The sequence below is a fragment of the Parasteatoda tepidariorum genome, chromosome 5 (genome assembly GCF_982258835.1).
Source record: "Parasteatoda tepidariorum strain Cologne lab strain chromosome 5, Ptep-v5.0, whole genome shotgun sequence".
Taxonomy (NCBI): domain Eukaryota; kingdom Metazoa; phylum Arthropoda; class Arachnida; order Araneae; family Theridiidae; genus Parasteatoda; species Parasteatoda tepidariorum.
The window spans coordinates 89,743,956-89,765,570 of record NC_141759.1 but is presented as its reverse complement, the minus strand read 5'-3'; the positions used below and the strand labels follow the sequence as shown (position 1 = coordinate 89,765,570).

Here is a 21,615-nt window from a genome sequence, read left to right as displayed (position 1 = left end):
GTAGAACAGATCACAATGATAAAATAAATTGGATCAGTTTGATTAATATCCTAGAGTAACTCTGGCACTCTGGAGCATGGCTCGAGAGGAAAACCATTTATAGCACAGCTAAGATTTATTAAAGCAAGCTCGAAGCAATTATCCTAAACAGCATCTATAAGCAAACAACAGTTCAGATGAACAGGAGAATTTTGGAACAGCAATCATTTAGGTCTCTGTAAAGATGTCGAACGAAACTATGAAACTACATGGTAAATACGAATTTGTTTGCTCGCACTTTTTTCAATGGAAACAATCACAGAACTACAAAGGAAACATAACGATTTATATTTCCACCAAACCAAACTCTTAAGATTCCAGAAGCAAAACCATTTAATAAAAATAAAAAATAATAATAACAGAAGTAAAACTAACGATAAAAAAAAACGTTCTTGCCAAGTTCAGGTAGACCGCATCGCAAAATTGGGGTTATGTTTTTAAAGACCTTTCTATCATCGGACCGTGACATTGGATTCATGTTTTTATTTTTATACTTTCTTTTTTCAAATACAGGAATTTTGAGGTATTCTGATGGTATATAAACAAGGAGGGGGTGTAGGAGCGTAGAGTGCGTTAAACAGAAGGTGGGGTAGCACGGTATTTACGGTTCGATGGTAAAGGGGTATTTCTGTATGAGGTAAAGGCCAGTCACAACTGCGTGAAAGATGACACCTCAGAACAGTACGCTACAGTAATGAGCGCAGACAGTGCAAAACAATTCCTTACAAATGGTCTGGAATGGACACGCTAGTTGACGAACTTGAAAGCGGTGTTTAACTCGCAAGACATGACTGTTTTTGTCTTTCTTATTTATTAAGATATCAGTGTCAACTCTATTCTAAGAAGTGCGCGCAGAATTTGGTAGAAGAACATGTTAGTGACATTTTAAAAACACGCGGATTTCTAAGTATTAGAAACTCTCATGACTGGCTAAAATAATGGAACATTTATTCATACATGCAAAGCCTTCAAACAGAGCTGTTTTCAATATAAAAAGAAATTTTACAGACAAATTCTCTTGAGAATAAATGAACAACTTAGTGGAAAGACATTTTAAAAACGCGCGGATTTCTAAGTATTAGAAACTCTCATGACTGGCTAAAATAATGGAACATTAATTCATAGAGGCAAAGTCTTCAAACAGAGCGGTTTTCAATATAAAAAGTAATTTTACAGACAAATTCTCTTGAGAATAAATGAACAACTTAGTGGAAAGACATTTTAAAAACACGCGGATTTCTAAGTATTAAGAAACTCTCATGACTGGCTAAAATAATGGAACATTTATTCATACATGCAAAGCCTTCAAACAGAGCGGTTTTCAATATAAAAAGATATTTTACAGACAAATTCTCTTGAGAATAAATGAACAACTTAGTGGAAAGACATTTTAAAAACACGCGGATTTCTAAGTATTAGAAACTCTCATGACTGGCTAAAATAATGGAACATTTATTCATACAGGCAAAGCCTTCAAACAGAGCTGTTTTCAATATAAAAAGATATTTTACAGACAAATTCTCTTGAGAATAAATGAACAACTTAGTGGAAAGACATTTTAAAAACACGCGGATTTCTAAGTATTAAGAAACTCTCATGACTGGCTAAAATAATGGAACATTTATTCATACATGCAAAGCCTTCAAACAGAGCGGTTTTCAATATAAAAAGATATTTTACAGACAAATTCTCTTGAGAATAAATGAACAACTTAGTGGAAAGACATTTTAAAAACACGCGGATTTCTAAGTATTAGAAACTCTCATGACTGGCTAAAATAATGGAACATTTATTCATACAGGCAAAGCCTTCAAACAGAGCTGTTTTCAATATAAAAAGATATTTTACAGACAAATTCTCTTGAGAATAAATGAACAACTTAGTGGAAAGACATTTTAAAAACACGCGAATTTTTAAGCATAAGAATAGACATGAGTATGGAATATTAAATAGCTCAAATGAAGCAGGGGTCTGTTTAGCAGAAATTTGGGTCCGTTAACGGACCCTTCACAAAATATCTTTTCATGAAAACGGACCCTTCACAAAATATTTTAACTTAAAAACGGACCCTTAACAAAATAATTCATCTTTTAATCGGACCCTTCACAAATTTGTTTATCTTGATTATTGTTTTGTTAATCGAATAAACCCTTCCCATGGGGGAAAACAAGAAAGATGGATGTAAACGAATTAAGTTCTGTCTTTGGCAGACGCTTCTTCCATTATTCGTCCGAAATTAATATTCTGCGTTCAGCAGTATAGGCTAAATACCAAATATTTGCATGTTGCATATCTAATTAAGAAGCAAAAATTGCTGTTTATTTTTGAAAATTTAATTCCTTCATTATGATTTTACAGTGCTGAACATGATCTCGTATCTCTTTACAATTTAAAAACTCGTTGAAAATTTTTTTGCAATAACCGGACCCTATTTGCACAAATTCATAAAAGCAGGACCCTGGTTGAAAGAATATGACTTAACGTTTACTTTATATTCACAAATTACGAGTAATTTTTTCACAATTTTACAAAAACGGATCTTTCAGAAAATGTCTGGACAGACCCCTGTGAAGTGATTAAATAAAGTAATAAAGTAGAAATAAAGTAATAGAGATTAAAAAAAGTAACAAAGTAGTCTTCAAATAAAGTGATTTTCAATACAAAAAAAGATATTTTACTGGCTGATTTCTCTTAGGACAATTGAAAAACTCGTTAAAAGAATATGTTAGTGACACTTTAAAAATGCGCAGTTTCTTAAATAAAAAAAATTGTCATATGCGGCTATAAATATGGAATATTAATTTATACTGATAAGTTTTCGAATAGGACGGTTTTCAATATGGAAAGATATTTTACAGACATAATCTTCCAAAAATAAAATAAGGACTTAGTGGAAGAACATGTTAGGGACATTTTAAAGACACGCAGATTTCTAAGTATTAGAAACTGTCACGGTTGGCAAAAATAATGGAACTTTAATTTGTAATGGAAAGTCTTCAAAAGAGACTTTTAATATAAAAAGAAATTTTACAGAAAGATTCTCCTAAGAAAAAATGAAGAATTTGTTAAAGCTGACATTTTAGTGGAATTTTAAAAACACGTGGATTTTTTAAGTATAGGAAATAGTCAGCTAAGAGTGTGAAATATTAAAATATGCTGGCAGCTCTTCAAATAAAGAGATTTTCAATATTAAAAAATATTTTACGGTTAATTTTTTGAAGAACAAATAAAAACTCTGTAAAACATGCTGATTCTTGAATTAAAAAATTGTCATACGCGGATATAAGTGGTGAATATCCTTTTATACTGGAAAGTCTTCAAGACGGTTTTCAATACAAAAATATATTTTACAGACATACTCTCCTATGAATAAATGAAAGACGTAGTGGAAAAACATGTTAATGGCATTTCAAAAACACGCGGATTTCTAAGTATAAGATATCATGGTCGGCTAAAAGAATGGAACACTAATTTATAATAAAAACTGTTCAATAAGAATACTTTTTGCAAACACTTTTTTAAAGCATTTTCACGCATTTAAAATTTTCTTAACATGTACGGAAAAGTCACACAATTCTTAAAGAAAGAATCCGTTTCACCAATAATTCAAGTCCTTTAACAGGCTTTACACAAATTATTTTACCAAAAAAGCAAATCCTTTACAAACTATTGTATAGAGACCGAATAATCAAAACTAAAAACCAAGACCAAGGGTTTTGTTTCTGTAAATATATGAAAATAAAGTGATATTTTTTAGAACACACGCAAACCCATATATTTTATTTTATAACCGTCGTTGAGCAGCCGACCCAATTTTTTGGGTTTACGACTTCTAATGTTCAACTCCGTAGCCTTGTAATTTTGAACCCAATCCAGAAGACAAGGGAACTCCTGGATCATGTAATGGGAGAAATTTGCCTTTGTGAAGGACTTTTTGATGAAACTAAGCCGCATTTGCGTTACATGGAGAGGAAGACCAGGAGAACCTCCCACGGTTAGCCTGACGGGAAGAGGACTCTAACCCATGATCCGTCTACCACTGAGGATATTTCGCGTCAGCACTGTGGTCGGTGCAAGCCGGATGCGGAGTCGTATCGACAAGTCATCTCTGGGATTGTTCGGTTCACCTCATTGGAAGGCGAACGCTCTATCCCCTGAGCCACCACGACTCAAACCAAATATTTGAAGAGATGTCATTTGAAAACCATGAGTATTTTAAGAAGTCAATAACTCCGTTTATCAAAAGAATAGTTTTGTGTTCAGTTTTCGCAATAAAATTTTAAATATACACTACCGGTCAAAAGTTTGCGAAAATTTTGAAATCTACGAAAAAATGGTCTAAATTCAAATGTTTATAGAACTGCGAAAAATCAGTCAAATTGCATGCAAATTTGATATGTTCTAAAGTGAATCCTCTACATTTAGTTACATATGATCAAATTGCAATACTTTATTTTTTGCGATCTGAATCCAGCTTTTCATCATGGGTTGTTTCTATGGTGAAAAAAGTTGCTAAGTTTGAACACTTGCCAAACTTGCAAAAAATTTTTTTTGTACTTTCTGTTAATAGAATATAGTTATTTGAACCGTTCTGTGTAAGCCCTCAAAATTTAAAATCGTTTCGATTTGTTTTGACAAAGTTATAGAATTTTGAAAAACATGTGTACTTTTCTCAATTTTTGAGCATTCCACATATGCAGACTTTTAGTCTATACTTCTTCTACCAAAGAGCTTTTTAATTTTAATGTTTTCGATATTTTCAAGTAATTAATATTGATTATAAAACAAATACTCTTATTCATTATTGTAACTATTATTGTTTATATTTATTGTTTATATTTATTGCTTATATGTATTAGTTTTGTTGTGATATTTTTACTTTACATTAAATTAAAATAAAAAGTTATAACAATAATTACATAAATAATTCTACAAAAATAATATCAATAGTATAAAAAATTTGCATTTTTACTAAACTATTTTATTTACAACAGGTCAAATATTTAACATATTCTTATTGGTATTTTGTAATTAAATAAATTAACATTTAAATCTTAGATTCTTCGAACCATCCACCTTTTGCTTTTATTATAGCCTTACATATGCGTGGCATTCGATCGAACAAACCATTAATCACTTCAAGTGATATAGAGTTCCATTCCTGTTGTAAAATGTCCCATAACTGATTTCGATTCGAAATATCAGAGCATCGTTTGCAAGAACGAACAAATTTTCAATGAAATGTGACATTTATGAGATATTGTTTTAATTATATTCATATTAAATTCTTTGTAATTGCAATAATGAATAAGAATATTTGTTTTATAATCAATATTAATTAGTTGAAAATATAGAAAACATTAAAATTAAAAAGTTCTTTGGTAGAAGATGTATAGACCAAAAGACTGCATATGTGGAATGCTCAAAAATCGAGAAAAGTACACATGTTTTTCAAAACTCTATAACTTCGTCAAAACAAATCGAAACGACTTGAAATTTTGAGGGCTTACACAGAACGGTTCAAATAACTATTTTCCATTAACAGAAAGTACAAAAAAAATTTTTTGCAAGTTTGGCAGGTGTTCAAACTTAACAACTTTTTCCACCATAGAAACAATCCATGATGAAAAGCTGGATTCAGTTCGCAAAAAATAAAGTATTGCAATTTGATCATATGTAACTAAATGTAGAGGATTCACTTTAGAACATATCAAATTTGCATGCAATTTGACTGATTTTTCGCAGTTCTATAAACATTTGAATTTAGACCATTTTTTCGTAGATTTCAAAATTTTCGCAAACTTTTGACCTTTCTTAAAATTTGATTTCCCAGAAACTATTCAACCGATTTATCGTAAATTTTGTAATTTTACATGCAAATTTACCTACTTTAAAATGATGTAAAAAAATTTAATACCTTACAATCTTTACAGAAATTTAAATACTTTAAAATGATGTAAAAAAATTGAATACCTTACAATCTTTACAGAAATTTAAATACTTTAAAATGATGTAAAAAAAATTGAATACCTTACAATCTTTACAGAAATTTAAATACTTTAAAATGATGTAAAAAAATTGAATACCTTACAATCTTTACAGAAATTTAAATACTTTAAAATGATGCAAAAAAATTGAATACCTTATAAGTCTTTAAAGAATGCGGTTATCAATACAAAAGGAGAAATTTTACAGAAAAATTCTTGTAGGAATAAATGAAGAACTCGACTTTTTCGACTAAAACCTTTTCGACTATTATTAAATAAAACAATAAAAAATAATAAATATTTATTTAAATTTATTTTTTGGCATGGAATTAACTTTGGATAAACGAATTTTATAATTGTATGCAAAAAGTAAAATTAACATAAATGGGTCGAAACAAATGGGACCGCTCTTCTGAACAAACTATGGGAGCCAGACTTCCCATATTGCTTCCCAGATTGTTTTGGTGGTCAGATACCCGAATTCGTCGAAAAAAAGGCATGTTTATTCAGATAAAGTACGCTTTTGTGTTTGATTTCGTAATTTAAAACATCGTCTGCACTCATTTATTACCGTATTTAAGGTCACACTCTTGAAGAATGGAGATTAAATCCTGGAACATGAACCAATCAAAAATTATTCAGGGTAGTCCGTTAAATTTTTTTGGCAAACTGTACAATAAAAAATGAAGTAATTATTCCCCCCCCCAAACAAGCCATTAAGCAATTCAATTGATTTTAATGCTCATTGAATCGTTTTCCTGCGTTTAAAACTCCGTTGTATCAAATTTAAAGTTTCATCTAACATGTAGTAACGGTAATGTGCTAAGAGAAATGTGCAGCATTTTAAATCATTTAAACTAGCAATTTAATTGATTTCAATGATTACTGAATCACTTTAAATAATCTGTAACGCTTAGTTTAAAGTTTCAATAAACCTTCGGCAATGTTATCGAAAACTGTAGCACAATATAAGTTAGTTAAAAATCCCATTACTTTTTACTTTGAACTAGGAATTTAATTTCTATCATTGTTTAATTATTTTGGATCTTAAAAAACTCGGTCACGCCTAATTTAAAGTTTAAAACATTCAGCAATGTTATGAAAAAATTTTGCACAGTAAATTTTTTAATAATCACATTACTTTTTATTTTAAACTAGAAATTAAGGAATTAAATTGATTTCAATGATTGCTGAATCACTTTCGGGTCTTTAAAAAATCCGCAAAGCTTGATTTAAAGTTCTATTGAACATTCAGTAATAAAAACAAAAAATTTAGTATATTAAATTATTAATTAATCATTCTGCTTTTTACTTTAAACTAGAAATTAAGGAAACTAATTAATTTTAACATTCGTTGAATTATTTCGGGTCTTTAAAAAATCTGCAAAACTTGATTTAAATTTCTATTGAACATTCAGTAATAAAAACAAAAAATGTAGTACATTAAATTATTAATCATTCTGCTTTTTACTTTAAACTAAAAATTAAGGAAACTAATTAATTTTAACATTCATTGAATTATTTCGGGTCTTTAAAAAATCCGCAAAGCTTGATTTAAAGTTCTATTGAACATTCAGTAATAAAAACAAAAAATGTAGTACATTAAATTATTAATTAATCATTCTGCTTTTTACTTTAAACTAAAAATTAAGGAGACTAATTAATTTTAACATTCATTGAATTATTTCGGGTCTTTAAAAAATCCGCAAAGCTTGATTTAAAGTTCTATTGAACATTCAGTAATAAAAACAAAAAATGTAGTACATTAAATTATTAATTAATCATTCTGCTTTTTACTTTAAACTAGAAATTAAGGAGACTAATTAATTTTAACATTCATTGAATTATTTCGGGTCTTTAAAAAAATCTGTAAAGCTCAATTTAAAGTTTTAATAAACGTTCGGTAATAAAAACGAAAAACTTAGCAAATTAAATTATTTAATAATCTCATTGCTCTTTACTTGAAACAGGCAATTAAGCAATTTTATTTATTTAAACTATTGTTGAATACTTCCGGAAATTTTACAAACCTGTTTATCTTAATTTAAAATTTTCTCAATATTAAGTCACGACATCATAAACTTAAAATTTAGCATTTCAAATTATTTCACTTAATAATTAATTTCCCCCTCAAATTAGGGATCACGTTGCTTAATTATTTTAATTGATTATTAAATCATGTAAAAAATTCACTCCAGATCGCATTAGTAAAGTAATGAAATATATAATTACTTTTATCCATGAGACAATACATTAAATTTAAAAAAGTAGCATAAAAAGAATTAAATTCAATTTTATAAAAGGATAATTTTATAAATTGATATGATTGATACGATACGATTGATATGATAAATGATCAGCTACGATTGATATGATACGATATGATTTATAAAGAATTTTATAAATCATATCGATACATTGAACACGAAATATTGACGATGTCAAATGCAGTTATTAAATTCATTCATTTTATTAAAAGACAAATAGTAAAGTAATGAAATATATAATTACTTTTATCCATGAGACAATACATTAAATTTAAAAAAGTGGCATAAAAAAATTAAATTCAATTTCATAAAAGGATAATTTTATAAATTGATATGATTGATACGATACGATTGATATGATAAATGATCAGCTACGATTGATATGATACGATATGATTTATAAAGAATTTTATAAATCATATCGATACATTGAACACGAAATATTGACGATGTCATATGCAGTTATTAAATTCATTCATTTTATTAAAAGACAAATAGTAAAGTAATGAAATATATAATTACTTTTATCCATGAGACAATACATTAAATTTAAAAAAGTGGCATAAAAAAATTAAATTCAATTTCATAAAAGGATAATTTTATAAATTGATATGATTGATACGATACGATTGATATGATAAATGATCAGCTACGATTGATATGATACGATATGATTTATAAAGAATTTTATAAATCATATCGATACATTGAACACGAAATATTGACGATGTCATATGCAGTTATTAAATTCATTCATTTTATTAATAATAATATTTTTTGTGCACTAGATTATGTACAATCCAAACGATTTCAAATTTAAATAAAAAAAGACATGAAATCAAATGAATAGAATTCTTGTGCTATTTTACGATCAGTCTAAATATTTTAGTAATAAAGTAATTTTATGAATGAACACGCAAATGTTTATTGGAGGATTCAGAGCTTAGAGACAGTGATTAAATAAATTTGTAAAGGTAGAATATAATATAATCGATTACGTACGATGAACTCGATACATTTGATATGTTGAAGCATCGGAAGTTTCTAGGAAAAATTTCATATCATTTAAACACTTAACTCTTCAAGAAAAATGAAAAACAGCACATTTTAACTTACATAATTTTTTTTTTCTTTTCCGACCCGGTTTCAATCAAGACTTAAAAGATTAAATGGCTGCCGATAAAGCATATGTATACCACGTGATCCTTCACGTCAGTCTAGTCTGGTTGCTTATTGGAGAAAAAAATTAGTTAGGAGTATTCAGTACAAGCAGATATTGCTAATGCTGTTTACAGACATGTTATATTATTCTGAGACCCTAGCCTTAAAAAAGGCAGAAAATTCGATTTTATTAATAAACAAGTAGCTTAAAATAAAGTGAACTCATAAATTCGATAATCTTTTTTTTTAAATATAAATTTATTAATTTTAGTTAATTCTAGTTATTACATAAAAAAATGATAAATTTAATTTATTTGCATTTATTACAGTACATGTCTAGCCTTTTGACTCAGAATTTTCATTAAACATATTTTTCATATTTTTTTTCTTATTTTGTATTAATTTAGATTAAAATAAACGAACAATATTATATTTAGCATTTCAATAATACATGGTTACAAAACAAAGCCTGAAACACCGGTGTTTTTATGCGTTATTAGTAAAATCTACCAAACACGACTCACTTCCAAACAAAAATTTAAAAAATTTTACGTATATGCAGTTAAATCTAAGAGAAATAGATCATAAATCAGTTTCATAATTATTTTACTAAAATTTCTTTAAATTGTCTTTATAAACAAATTATTCGTGGTTATGGTATAAATTACAGGTTCAAAAACTAAATATATGTAAATTCACCTATTTCAAATATATATATATATATATATATATATATATATATATATATATATATATATATATATATATATATATATATATATATATATATATATATATATATATATCCATTGAATTTAGTGCATATAGAAATACGAATGTAATATTGTAACACTTGCGCGCATTAATTAAAACTTAAAATAAATAAATCTTTGATTATGAAAATAATTACTAGCAATTATATTCATACAAGTTACGTTTTTAAAGTCGCATTTTTTAAATAAAAAACTATTTTCAAAAATAAGAGCTTAAATTAAGTTTATTAAAAGAATTTAATTATTTTTATTAAAGCCTATGTCTATGTAATAAATACCGATCATGTCAATACAAATTTATTTATTACTGAAATCTATCACAGATCAGGATTTTCTTCATGTTCAACTTTTGATTATAACACACTTGTATGCGTTATTTAATTGATTTGTAAATCATAGTTTTAGCATTATACATGATTTAAAAAAGAAAATGATAAACACAATATTTAGTGGCATTATACTCGTAGAATCTTAGATTAAAGAGGTGCCGTACAGTTCAGCTTTTTTTAAGGCAACATGCACTGATACCCATAATTTTCGCTTAAAATTATTGATACAGAAATGTATTATTTCCCCTTATCTTGAATAGAATAGTAAGTGTTGTTTCATAACAGTTATTTTATGTATAGTTTCATTGAAAAATATATCATTAAATTTACTTGACTTTGCAAACACTTAAATCATTTGTGAATATTAACAGATTTGAATAGAATAGTATTTGTGTTAATTCAAAACAGCTATTTTATATCATAACAGCTAGAGTTTTATTGAAAAAGATATAATTTAATTTACTTGACTTTGTAAAACACCTTAATCATTTTTATATATTACTATATTTGAAAAGAATAGTATGTGTTAATTCATAACAGCTATTTTATGCATAGTTTTATTGAAAGTGATAAATTAACTATTAATAATGATTTTTCTTTGTTTTACTGTTGAATACAGTAGATTATGAAAATTAGTAATTGATATGTACAAATATCATCGAATCGACAATCTTTTAAATGTTTTCCCAAACTGACGATATATCTTAAAAAAATCTCTTTAAACAATCGCTTATAAAAGAATTTTAAGTTTTTCTGTAGCCTTAGTGACTAATAAAAATATAAGTTTTAATTTTAGGGCAATATTCACGTTTGTTAATGATTTATAATTAATTTCTGAGTGAAATTTGCAAGGAAAAAACTGACAATTACCGGTTAATTGCAAAAACTTTTTCAAACTTTACTAAAACATAAAAAATTTAAAAGGTATTTATGTAAATTAATAATAGTTAAATTATCAATACATAATCAGTAATAATAATTGTTTAATAATAATTTCATTATAATAAAGTTTAACAAACTTTAAAAATTAACACTCCAATATTTTTTATAAAATTAATCAGATAGGGCAGTTTTATAGATACAACTAATGAATTCGTTATAAGTAAAAACATGAATATTTGGAGAAATTTGTGAAATTGTAAAATATCGAGTAAAAAAAATCTACATTCTATGATATTACATCTATTGATTAGAAAACAAATGCAGTGTATTTTAAACTAAATGAACTTTTATGTTTATTTAAGCATCAGCATAACGCTGTTTTAGATTTGTAATATCCAAAATGGAGTTTTGAAGAAAAAAAATTGAAATTTTTACAGAATTTAACGAATATTTATTATAAACTTATAAAATAATTACAGTGTATTTTTGTAGTAAAAACATAATACGCAAAACTAAATTTATCACAGAAAATGCAGTTTGATTATCTTTATAAAGCCTATTGAAAAATGCTTATTTTGTGCCATTATTAAAAATAGTTCCCAAAATCCGAAAATAAGAAATCAAAATTTTTCTGAACATGTTCAGTATAACTAGAGAATATAAATATATTTTAACTAAATCTAATTAGCACGGACTCTGATTTATCAAAATCAGTAAATTTTCTTAAAAAGTTGCAGTTATTTGTAAGTTAGATTCTTTAGTTGTAGTTATTTGTAAGTTAAATTCTTTAGTTGTAGTTATTTGTAAGTTAAATTCTTTAGTTGTAGTTATTTGTAGGTTAGATTCTTTCAGTAAAGCCTGGCTAAAATTTGCGTCTTTTCCATTATTACAAAAATAAATTAACTAAAATTAAATATACGACCACACAACAAAAAATTTATTCTGAGTAAACAGTGATTTGCAGTACAACGTACAGCGTGATATACAGACGTGAAAAGTTTGGGCAATGAATGCGTATTTTGCTTCATTACAAAAATGAGTTTATAAAAACAACAAATACTATCTTACAAGTAAAAAATATCTTAAATATTCAGCGATATTGTTTTCGCACACGCAAAATAAAAAAAAAACGATCTAAAAGAGAAAATATACGTATATATAGATCTTTTAAGTTTAGGATCTGAAAAATGCGTATTTTGCATTATTATAAAAACAAGTTCCCAAAAAGCAAAAATACTTTTTCACAACAAGTAAAGACTGTTTAAGATATTCAGTGATATTGGTTTTGGTCATCCAAAATAACAAATACGATCTAAAAGAGAGAATTTACGCAAACAGACGCGTAAAATGCAGGCACTGAAAATGCGAATTTTGCGTCATTACAAAAACAAGTTCCTAAAAACTAAAAATACTATCTCACAACAAGTAGAGACTATTTAAGAGATTCAGTGATATTGTTTTTGGTCATCCGAAATAACAAATTCCATCTAAAAGGGAGAATATGAGTAAACAGACGTGTAAAGTTCAGGCACTGAAAACGCGTATTTTGCGTCATTACAAAAACAAGTTCCCAAAAACCAAAAATACAGGAAGTTGAATATTTCACAATAAATAAAAACTGATCTGAATAATCAATTATGTTTCTGTATCCCCAAAAATAATAAATATGTTGAATAAGAGAAAATATACATGGGTCATTCTCACAAAAACAGTCATTTTCATGTCCCCAGTATATTTTATGTTTGTTTTACAGCTCACGAAAAAAATAAATTCAGGGAAAGTGTCCTTCAGAATGCAAGCTAACAAAAGAATAAAAATAAAATTATCAATTTTTATTTTTTATTTATTTTAGGTAATTAAAATATACCAATATGTCATTCCCTCAATTGTCCCCACTGCTGATTTAAAAAAAGAAAAAAATTGTTTCTGAAAAAAAATTTTTTTTTTTTACAAATTTGAGTTTTTTATTTCAGAATACTGAAATATAGAATTCAGAAAATCAATTTTAAATTAAATTTCTGATAAAAATATTAACACAGCACTATTTTAAACTTTGTCCCCAGTGTTTCGCGTCATTCCCTCACAACAATGTTCTTAACACCTGCAATCTTCTTAGAATAAAAATATTTTAATAAAAACTTCATAAGTTAACAACTGGCATCATAGAACAAAATTGCAGTATGTTTCCATCTTCAACTTAAAGAAGCTTTGCTGTGGAATAAATTTGAATGAATCAAACCAGGTAAAATTTTTTACATTTGTCATTCCCTCATGTCATTTTTTAGAGTAAAATAAAATACAACTTCATCGAGAAAGTGGATAATTATATGTTGCTTTCTTGTATGAATATAATTGTATGTGATTGACTTCAGAAATTAATTAAACCTAACCGTTATTTTTAAATTTTATTGAATTCGTCATTCCCTCACTAGTGTATAAAGTGAGGGAATGACGCTGAAGTGAGGGAATGATTCAAGATGAGTATATTATTAAATTTTTTTTTGTTCAATCGTGCCAGCCAATTTTATTTCCCAAACCTGTAAAAACTATTAAATATATAAGACTAAATTATAATAAATATTAGATATACTTAGTATGCTATCATTTTCATCTTGAACATCCAAAAATAATAAATATGTACAATATCAGAAAATAAACACATACGGACTTGGAAAAGTTGAGGCATTGAAAAATGCGTACTTTGCGTTATCACAAAAACAAGTTAATAAAAACCAAAAATGCAAATTCACAAGAAGTGAAAACTATTCTGAATATTCAGTAATATGGTTTATGTACACGCAAAATAATAAATACGATTAAAAAGATAAAATTTGCGTACACAGACGTTGAAAGCTTAGTACTGAAAAATGCCTATTTGGTGTAATTTTAAAAACAGCTTCCCCAAAACAAAAAATACGATCTCCCAGCAAGCAAACATTTATACGGATATTATATTCGGTTATATTCATTTAGTTACTATTTATAATATCTTAATAAAATTTTGACGAGAAATGTAATTTAATTCACTTAGTTAAATTTAATTCGTTAAATTGATTCACTCTATAGAAAAAAATGCGGATTTTCCGTCTTTGTTAAAACAAATTCTCAAAAATCAAAACTACCGAATTCACAATATGAGTGCAGAAATTAGGCACTGAAAAATGCGTACTTTACGTTATTTTAAAAACAAGTCCCCAGAGACCAAAAATACTGTCTTCACAACAAGCAAAAATTATTGTGGATTTTTTGAACACTCAAAATAATAAATATGATTAAAAATAGAAAGTTTGCGTACACGGACAATGAAAGTTTAGGCCCTGAAAAATTCGTATTTAGCGTTACTTTAAAAACAAGTTCTTCAAAACGGAAAATACTATCTCGCAGCAAGCAAAAACTAATCTGGATATTCATTTATGTTTGTTTAGTTACAATTTAAAATAACGTAATCAAAGGTTACCTTGAAATGTAATTTGAGTCACTCAGTACATCTTCACAGATAAATGCGTAATCTTTACAATAAAATGTGTACTATGTAAAATAAAAATTACGGAATTTACAATAAATAAAAACTATTCTGAATATTCTGTGATGTTTTTGTATCTCGAAAATAATAAATATGATTAAAAAGAAAAAGTATGCGTATATATAGACGCTGAAAGTTTAGGCACTGAAAAATATGCATTTTGGGTCATTCTAAAAATAAGTTCCCATAAACGAACAATATTATCTCACAAGACGCAAATATTGTTCAGTATATCCAGAGATGATGTTTTTGTATAAAATAAAAAATACAATAAAATGAGAAAATGTAGGTATACAGAAGTACAGAAATCAGACACTGAAAAATGCGTACTTTATGTCATTTTAAAAATAAGTTCCCAAAAACGAAAAATATTATCTCACAACAAGCAAAAATTGTTCTGGATATCCAGAGATGATGCTTATGTATATTCAAAATAATAAATACAATTAAAATTTTAAAAAACGTAGATAGAGACGTGGAAAGTTCAGATGAAAAAAACAAGTTCCTAAAAACCAAAAGTACTATCTCACAACAAGTACAGACTATTCTAGATATCAAGAGATGATGTTTTTGTAAAAAATAAAAAATACAATTAGAAAGAGAAACTGTAAGTATAAAGTTCATGCAATAGAAAAAACGTATTTTGACTCATTATAAAAACAAATTTTCAAAAATTAAAAATATCAAAACAACTGTATTGAACATTTAGAGATGTTAATTTATTTACGCTTTATATTACCTAAATGAAATTTTTAAGGAAAATGTAATTTGATTCACTTTGTAAATCTTAACAGAAACATGTAACAGAAAAATGCGTATTTTGTGTCAGTTTGAAAACAAGTTTCTAAAATCCAAAAATACAAACTTACAACCAGCAAAAATTATTTTGGATATCCAGTAAAGGAAATTTTCGTTCACTCAAAACAATAAGTACAATTAACAAAAGAAAATGTAGTATACAGATGTAGAAATTCTGGTAATAATTAAAAGTACTTCGCGCCATCTTAAAAACATAACAAAAATACGACTTTAATAAATACAAACAGTTCTGAATATTCAGTGATATTTGTTCAGTTATGCTTTATAATATCTTAATAAAATTTTCACAGGAAATGTATTTGAATCACTTTGAAAATCTCTATAGAAAATTGCGCATTTTGAGTCCTTATAAAAAAAGTTCTCAAAAATCAAAATTACGACTTCACAACAAATAAAAACTTCTCTGAATATTCAGTGATATTCATTCTGTTACGATTTATAATATCTTAATCAAATTTACACGGTATGGGTGATAATTCGATTCACTTAGTAAATTTTAATAGAAAAATGCGTAATTTGCGTCCCAATAAAAACAAGTTCTCAAAAATTAAAATTGCAAATTCACAAAAAATAAAAACTATTCTGAATATTCAGGGACATTCATTCAGTTACGCTTAATATCTTAATCAAATTTTCATAGAAAATGCAATTTTAATCACTTTCAAAATCTTTACTGAAAAATGCATATTTTGCCTTCCTATAATGAAGTTCTCAAAAATCAAAATAATGACTTCACAACAAATAAAAACTACTCTGAGTATTCAGTAATATTTATTCAGTTACGCTTTATAATACCTTAATCAAATTAACATGGGAAAAGTGATTCGATTCACTTAGTAAATTGTAACAGAAAAATGCGTAATTTGCGTACCTATAAAAATAAGTTCTCAAAAATTAAAAACTATTCTGAATATTCAGTTGCGCCTTATAATATCTTAATAAAATTTTCAAAGGAAGTGCAATTTGAATCACTTTCAAAATCTTTACTGAAAAATGCGTATTTTGCTTCATTATAATAAAGTTCTCAAAAAAAAAAAAAAAAACGACTTCACAACAAATAAAAATTACTCTGAATATTCAGTAATATTTATTCAGTTACGCTTTATAATATCATAATCAAATTTACACGGAAAAAGTAATTCGATTCACTAAGCAAATTTTAACAGAAAAATACGCAATTTGCGTCTGTATAAAAACAAGTTCTCAAAAACCGAAATAACAAATTCACAACAAATAAAAACCACACTGAATATTCAGTGATATTCATTCAGTTACGTTTTATAATATCATAATCAAATTTACACGGGAAAGGTAATTCGATTCACCAAGCAAATTTTAACAGAAAAATGCGTAATTTGCGTCTGTAAAGAAACAAGTTCTCAAAAATCAAAATTACATATTCACAATAAATAAAAAATACCCTGAATATTCTGTGATGTTGTTTTTGTGCACCCAAAATAATAAATACGTCCAATAAGAGAAAATATACGTATACAGGCGTGGAAAGTTCAGGCACTGATAACACACTTGTCTCGATCGTTGCTTGGGAGCAGCTGACTCATTTCCGCTAGCGTTATAAAACAATATATTCCACGATATTAGTCATTATCGATTATAGGTGGCAGGAGAACATTATAAGTAACATACAGAAACTTATTAAGAACAATTCATACAGCAATTTTGGAAGTTGGGAACTTGATTCGGCGAGAATAAAAATGTCGCATTTTTGCGAGAGGCTTACTCACCGACCGACGTGTTACTGCGTCGTATTTTTTGGAACTTTTTTTTCTTCTTCATCGGGCTCTCTTATTAAATGAATTATTAAAAAATATTTCGTATTTCGGGTCCTTTAAATATTAAGCTTTACTTCATATTTCAGAACGAACTCAAACATTTTTATATAAATGAAATTTTAAAACTTTTTTATTTTGTAAAATAAATCAAACGGAGACACGATATAAAGAGCATCTTAAAACATATTATTTGAGAATTTAGAAATATGTTTTCTATTTCTGAAATTTAAAATATTTATTGCAAATATTGTATGGCAACAATTTTACAACACAAATTTATAAATACAATTTTATAAGAATAAACTTATTTTGTAAAATAACGAAACGGAGTAATGATATAAAGAGCGTCTTAAAACACATTATTTGAGAATTTAGAAAGATATATTCAATTTTGGAAACTTAAAATATTGATATTTTATATCGCAACAATACAAGCGTAAAAAAAAGATTACGAAATGATACTTGGAGTTATAGCGAAATACATTTTATTTCATAATTCATTAAAAAAATTTCAGGTAAAAAGTAGGTTAATTTCCGACTTAAATAAATAAAATATGTTGGACCTTTTTGATTTAAAAACTAGCGAACGATATAAACGAAACATTGCTTTAAAAATTTGCGAATAAATCAGGTTATATGAATATATAACCTTTTTCTGACTTTCAAGAAATGTTTTAGGTTTAGATGGTTAAACTTTAAGATTAAGTTCAGCTATAAGCTCAATAATAATAAAGTTGCAACATAGTGTGATTGTTAAAAATATATCAAGAGAATAATGATATTTCAAATCAATTTAAAACCATCATGTGTAACAAACCATGTAATTTTAATATATGCTTATATTATTAAGATATCATTAATGCTAAAAAGAACAATATATAAGAAAAAAATATAATCATGCAGATGTGAAATTTAATATAAAATTGGAGTTTTTCAATTCTGCCACATGTTTCCAAATACATTTCATTAAAACGTTAAAGTATTCAATTCAGTAAACGTTAAAGAATTTCAATTATATTTAACAAGAAATCATTAAAACAAGAAATTATTAAAATTACTATTAATTACTTTTAAAAAAATCGTATGATTTAGAGTTATTTATAATTATAAATCATTATTTATGACATAATTATAAACCAGAGTTATTACAAACCATTAAATATAACTTCTACCAGTGAAATATTATCCAACATAATACATCAGATGAATTTAAAATATTAGTAGTAAACTTAAATCAACGTAATTGTAGAAATAACAAATTTAAAGCAAATATGAACATAACAGAATAAAAAAAACAACAATCAAAATAATTCCTAATAAATAAACTATATGTTTCTAAAAACTTAAAAATGTGTTTTTATGAATTACAATAATTGGTTTTGATTTTTTTTTCAATTAATACAAAAATTCGCTCAGCAGCAAAATTTACACAAATGCAGTGTAAGCAGAATTAAATTTCCAAATTGCAATTGCAATAGCTTAATAGTAATGTGACATAATTGAAGTTTTAATTTCTCACAGAAGAAACTGTTATTATTCGAATTAACAACTTTTAATTCTTAAGCTAAATAGCTTTATGGTAGTTAAGTTGGGGATTTATACAAATACAAATATAGCTTATATTTGATAACAACAATGATAGAACGTATCAAATAACTCAAAATGTGATTTAAAATTTAATTATAATTTAGACAATAATAAAATTAATTTACAAAGCAAAATAATAAAATGAATTTATATTTATCTCCTCAATATAAATAAGCTAATAAATAAATAAATAAAAAATATTAACGCATTATATTCAAATTAAACCTTTTACATTAAACATAGTTTAGTTTTGAATTATTTTTTTAGGGGGTTACTTCTATATTATTTATGTTTAAAATATTTTATGGTTATTTATTGCTTTCCAAATATCAAGCATATAATTCATTAACCAAAAGCCACAATTTTATAAATAAACAAAGCAAATTATTTCAATACGAATATAGCAATTTTTTTTTAATTCATGAAAAATTTTATATAAATATTTTGATGATATAAATTTTAATTATTGAGAATATTATAGTAAGTAAAGTTAGGCATTATTATGATTTCTAAGACAACAAATTATCAAATAATTTATAAATCTTATACACGTTATCTTATCACTGATAAAAAATTTGATACAAAACAACAGTCTCTAAATTAGATTAATAATCAGTACTTACCAAAAGATCATGATCTGCTATCCAAAGTATAAAATCCAAACAAAAAAAAAAAGAACACTTCACTTAAAAAGATTATTGATACAATTGATACACCGTACACTTATGCAAATACAGATGTCGGTTCTGTACGTAACATCAAAAGTTTTGTTTATTGTTGATTAAAAGGAAGCAATAAGCTGATGGTTAAAGCTCTACAGACGATTGAGAGACTGAATGAATAATGTAGTTTACCACGCACCGGCTAAGGAACGCATTTCGGAACCGGAAATACGTCACGCAGACGATTATTATTTATTCTTTTTTTTTTCCCTTTCTCCTCTCCTTTAACCTTTTTTTTTTTTTTCTTTCTTCCCCCTGAACCACTCTGATATTTCTCTTCGAATTCACTTCATAAATTAAATAATAAACTAAGTTGTGATTCGTAAATTCCATAAACACTTAAGAGAGTATTTGGATAGTTGTTAACGGGATGATATCGTTTCGTTTATATTATTTTTTTTTTTCGGGACGATTATTCTTTGTTGTCTACTGAAGATACCTGTCATATTACAGCTGTTCTGTGGGAATCAAAGCGTGGGCAGTAGTCGCCAAAAGATGGCGCTACTAACAAGCAGAGTACACGTTGGAATGTTATGAATGAAGTGGCTGTCCAATCAGAGGCGTTGCTTTGTTGTTGGTAGGAAGGGGGACTTAACTTTCCGAAAGATAGTATTTGGTTGCATAAATTTTTTCTCATTTTATTTTTCTTACTTTTTTAATCGCGAGTTCTCAGCGGTAGACCGTAATGAATAGCAAATTCGATGAGCTTTTCGGTTAATTTGATTTTAAATACAGCGGCAACGAGAATTAAATGACTAATTAATTATTGTATAATTTAATTATTGTATTATCTATTTTTCCTTCCTGTTGAATCTTCATTGTATGTTTCCTTCATACATATACACACACACACACACACACACACACACATATATATATATATATATAGATCCAAATAAAAATTTAGATAATTTATACTTCGTTATTAACCTTCAAAATCATATTTTCGATACGATCAAATTTCATAACATTTTTGAAAATTTTATAACTTTATTTTCATTAAAGGATTTTAATATAATTAAAAGCTTTAAATATAATAAATCTCTTGGTAGAACTATATTTAATTATAATGATATAAGCAAACATTAAGGGAGGATTAATGTATTCGATTATCATTGTGAAAAGGAGAAATATTTTGATTTTGTTGATAAACATATTATTACTGGTAATTTAAATATTATGGAGAACTTAGGAATTTAATGATAAAAGGCACAAAATTTAAACCCATGTACCATATATCAATTAATAAAATTCTAAAATACATTCTTAATGATCTCAATAGTTTTTTTTAAAGATATCAAATAGATTCTCTTTACCTTTAGGTATGCTAACAGAATGGAAATGGGATGTTTATTATTACTTTAAAAACTTTGTTTTAAATAATGAGGATAATTTAAAAAACAGTAACAATTCAACAAATGTTGCTAAAACAGTTCAATCAATTAAGCAACTACAAAAAAAATTTGTAATTACTCCCATAGACAAAGCTAACAATAATTATGCAGACTTCTGTTAAAAAATTCTATATTGAACTTTTAAATGCGGAATTAAAAAATAGTAAACATTTTAGTCTTAGTAATTTAAATAATAATATTGTGATTAAAAAAATTTTAGCTTTATATAGGAGGTTAAAAATTAAAATTAGCAATATACAATTTCCTTACTTAATTGTCAGTCCTAAATTTCATAAAATTCCTATAAAATTTAGAACAATCACATGTGGATCTAATACT

At 26.4% G+C, this 21,615-nt stretch overlaps 1 protein-coding gene across 5 annotated transcripts in view; it reads right to left on the bottom strand.

Moving 5' to 3' along the window:
• The window catches only part of LOC107439895 (cyclin-dependent kinase 4), a 211,202-nt gene extending 190,828 nt beyond the window's left edge, over window positions 1-20,374 (bottom strand). The window contains exon 1 of one of the 5 annotated variants that reach the window (XM_087164478.1): window positions 19,784-20,374. The gene's annotated coding sequence lies outside the window, so the exon portion shown is untranslated. Of the gene's footprint in view, window positions 1-9,409; window positions 9,475-17,200; window positions 17,549-19,783 lie in introns of those variants that run through there. The other 4 variants (XM_087164480.1, XM_087164479.1, XM_087164481.1 and 1 more) reach the window with 4 other exon arrangements.
• Between the last annotated feature and the right edge of the window lie 1,241 nt (window positions 20,375-21,615).